Consider the following 4,030-nt stretch of genomic DNA (forward strand, 5'->3'; position numbering starts at 1 on the left):
AAATAGCCACTAACTTTTTGCGACAAAACAATATGTTGTCGCCAAATATATTAACAGCGATCAAAATATCACCTGTCACTAAAAATTCATTGCACAAATTTGGATTTTAATAATTTTTCTGTTCAAAATAATCCAAAACACCTGTTTTTCTATACACAATATATACACAAATGCAATGTAAATAGTAATACACCTATGCAAGACATTCATAATAATTCAAAATTAGTAGCTATTAAACATCCCAATAAACATAACTACAATTCTTTATCAATTTGAAACATTCATACCAAAGTACATACAAACGATTAACATCAAACCCACAAATCCATTACCAAATCCTATGTCAAAATATTTTCAAAAACACAACACTGAATATTTTGATGATAAAATCTAACCCACAAGTCATTTACTAAAATCCTATATCAAAATATTTGCAAAAATACAAAACCAAATATTTTGATGCTAAACATCTAACCCATAAGTCATTTACTAAAATACTATGTCAAAATATTTTCAAAAATACAAAATCAAATCTTCTGATATAGCCCGAACTATTTTCCACCATTGCCAATCTGTCACATGAAAAAGAAAAAACAATATTAGATTAACAAGAAAAAAAAAAAAAAAAACTCGGTATGAATTTCATAATTTTGATTTTAATTTTAATTTTGTAACGGGAAGTCCAATCGGGGTGTCATTTGCTCATACAAGTTTATTTAGTCTTGAGCAAGCTGCTCGTGCTAGGTTTCGGCAGTTTTGGTGGTCATTTCACAATTTCGCCCCCCAAACGGGCTTTTTAAGTCTTGTGTTTTACAATTTTCCTTCTAATTTTCTAATCAGAAATCTAATCGAGGTCTCGTTTGTTCCCACACATCTATTTAGGCTGACGCAAGCTGCCCATGCTAACTTTCGGCAGTTTCGGTGGTCATTTCACAATTTCGCCCCCAAACGAGCCTTTGAAGTCTTGTGTTTTACACTTTTCCTTGTAATTTTCTAACCAGAAATCCAATCAAGGTCCCGTTTGTTCCTACAAGTCTATTTAATCTTAAACATGTTGCATGTGCTATGTTTCGGCAGTTTCGGTGGTTATTTTGCAATTTTGGCCCCCCGAACGGGCCTTTTAAGTCTTGTGTTTTGAAATTTTCCTTTTAATTTTCTAACCGGAAATCCAATTGAGGTTCTTTTTGTTCCTACAGTACAAGAAATAACAGTTTTGCTGACCAAAAAATTAGTCGCCAAAGGTCGAATTTTTAGTCGCTGATACCATTTAGCGATTAAATTTTTTTGTCACCAAATTAGTCACCGAAACCCTGTCGGTGAATGTTTTAGCGACTAAACGGATGTTTGGTCCCTGAAAGTACAACATTTGGCTGTTATTTTTTTTAGTAGCCAAATGTTACCTTTTAGCTACTAAATTTTATTTGGTCAGTAAAATTAAATGTTTGGTTACTAAATTATTGGTCGCCAATAGTCTATTTTATTTTTTTTAATTATACATTTACCGACCAATACTCAAGGAATCGGCGATCAAACCTTTTAGTCGCCAAAAGCTCATTCGTGAAAAAAAAAAAATTACACTCACTAGCTTCTCATCTGCTCTTGTGGAGATTCGAACCATCAACCTCCCACACCATAAACCTTATATAACACTCTTTCCACTACGCCTCTATAACACCATATGATTATATATGCAACATATATTATTTATATAGTACATAGACCCGTATTAATATAAAAGTATATATATAAATATAATTATTTTTTATTGAACATAATTTATGTAAAAATAAATTATTTACTAGAAAAAAAAAGACCACTTTTGGCGACAAAACTTCTTTTAGTGGCCCAAAAGTCTCACTTTTGGCTACTAAACATCTTTTTAGTGGCCCAATGCCTCATTTTTGGCTACTAAATTATTTTTAGTCGCCAAAAGGCCTCACTTTTGGCTACTAAAATTTTTTTAGTCGGTAAAAGCCTCACTTTTGGCGACCAAACATCTTTTTAGTCGCCCAATGCCTCATTTTTGGCTACTAAATTTTTTTTAGTCGCCAAAAAGCCTTACTTTAGGCTACTAAAAAATTTTTAGTCGGTAAAAGCCATATATCGGCGACCAAACAGATTTTTAGTCGCCAAAACCTATAATTTTGGCTACTAAATTTTTTTAGTCGCCAAAAATCTTTACTTTTGGCTACTAATCAGCTTGCTTGTTTTCATTTTTCAGAAAACACTTTTCAGAAAATTCTACTTTCTTATTTTTCGTGTTTTTTTGTGTTTACTGAATTTTTTTAATATTTTAAGCAATTTTTTTACTTTTTAGACACACCTAACTTAAATACACTTAAAATGTAAAAAAATTGTAAAAAAAATCTTTTAAAAACTCACTAAATACCAAAAATACAAAAAAAAAATACAAGAATTCAGTACATTTTTTTGTATTTTTATGTATTTATTAATTTTTTAAAATATTTTTTCACAAATTTTTTATTTTTTAGATACATCTAACTAAGGTGCATCTAAAAAAGTAAAAAAAAAATTAAATTTAAAAAATATTCACTAAAAATAAAAGAATACGAAAACCAAAAAACTCAGTTTTCAAAAAACTTAATCCAGAAAACTCAAACCAAACACATTGAATGCTTTTTTAGTCGCCAAAACCTATACTTTCAGCGACCAAAGGTGTTTTTTTAGTCGCCAAATATGCATTTTCTTGTAGTGCTACAAGCCTATTTAGGCTTGAGCAAGCTGTCCGTGCCAAGTTTCGGCAATTTCGGTGGTCATTTCGCAATTTCGGCCCCCAAACGGGCCTTTTAAGTATTGTGTTTTTCAATTTTTCTTCCAATTTTCTAACCGGAAATCCAATCAAGGTCCCGTTTTCTCCCACAAGTCTATTTAGGCTTGAGCAAGCTGCCGTGCCAAGTTTCGGCAGTTTCAGCGATCATTTCGCAATTTTGCCCCCCCCCCAAACAAGCCTTTTAAGTCTTGTGTTTTATAATTTTCCATCTAATTTTCTAACTAGAAATCCAATTGAGGTCCCTTTTGTTCCTATAAGTCTATTTAGGCTTAAACATGTTGCCCGTGCTAAGTTTCGGCAATTTTGGTGGTCATTTCGCAATTTCGTCTCCCGAACGGGCCTTTTAAGTCTTGTGTTTTACAATTTTCCATCTAATTTTCTAACCGGAAATCCAATTGAGGTCCCGTTCGTTCCTACAAGTCTATTTAGGCTTGAGCAAGCTGCCCGTGCCAAGTTTCGGCTATTTCGGTGGTCATTTCGCAATTTCGGCCTCCGAACAAGCCTTATAAGTATTGTGTTTTACAATTTTCCTTCTAATTTTCTAACCAGAAATCCAATAGAAGTCTCGTTTGTTCCTACAAGTCTATTTAGGCTTGAGCAAGCTGCCCATGCTAAGTTTGGCAATTTCGGTGATCATTTCGCAATTTTGCCCCCCCTAAACGGGCATTTTAAGTCTTATATTTTATAATTTTCCTTCTAATTTTCTAACCAGAAATCCAATCGAGGTCCTGTTTGTTCCTACAAGTTGATTTAGGCTTAAGCTAGCTACTCATGCTAAGTTTCGGGGGTTTCGGTGGTTATTTCACAATTTTGCCCCCTCAAACAGGCCTTTTAAGTCTTGTTTTTTACAATTTTCTTTCTAATTTTCTAACTAGAAATCCAATCGAGATCTCGTTTGTTCCTACAAGTCTATTTAGGCTTAAACATGCTGCCCGTGCTAAGTTTCGGCGTTTTTGGTGCTCATTTCGTAATTTCGGCCCCCGAATGGGCCTTTTAAGTCTTGTGTTTTAAAATTTTCCTTCTAATTTTCTAACCGGAAATCCAATTGAGGTCCCGTTTGTTCCTACAAGTCTATTTAGGCTTGAGCAAGTTGCCCATGCCAAGTTTCGGCAATTTCAGTGGTCATTTCGCAATTTCGGCCCCCAAACGGGCCTTTTAAGTCTTGTGTTTTACAATTTTCCTTCCAATTTTCTAACCGGAAATCCAATTGAGGTCCCGTTTGTTCCTATAAGTCTATTT

Source organism: Camellia sinensis, chromosome 10 (genome assembly GCF_055761805.1).
Source record: "Camellia sinensis isolate YWXY chromosome 10, ASM5576180v1, whole genome shotgun sequence".
NCBI lineage: Eukaryota > Viridiplantae > Streptophyta > Magnoliopsida > Ericales > Theaceae > Camellia > Camellia sinensis.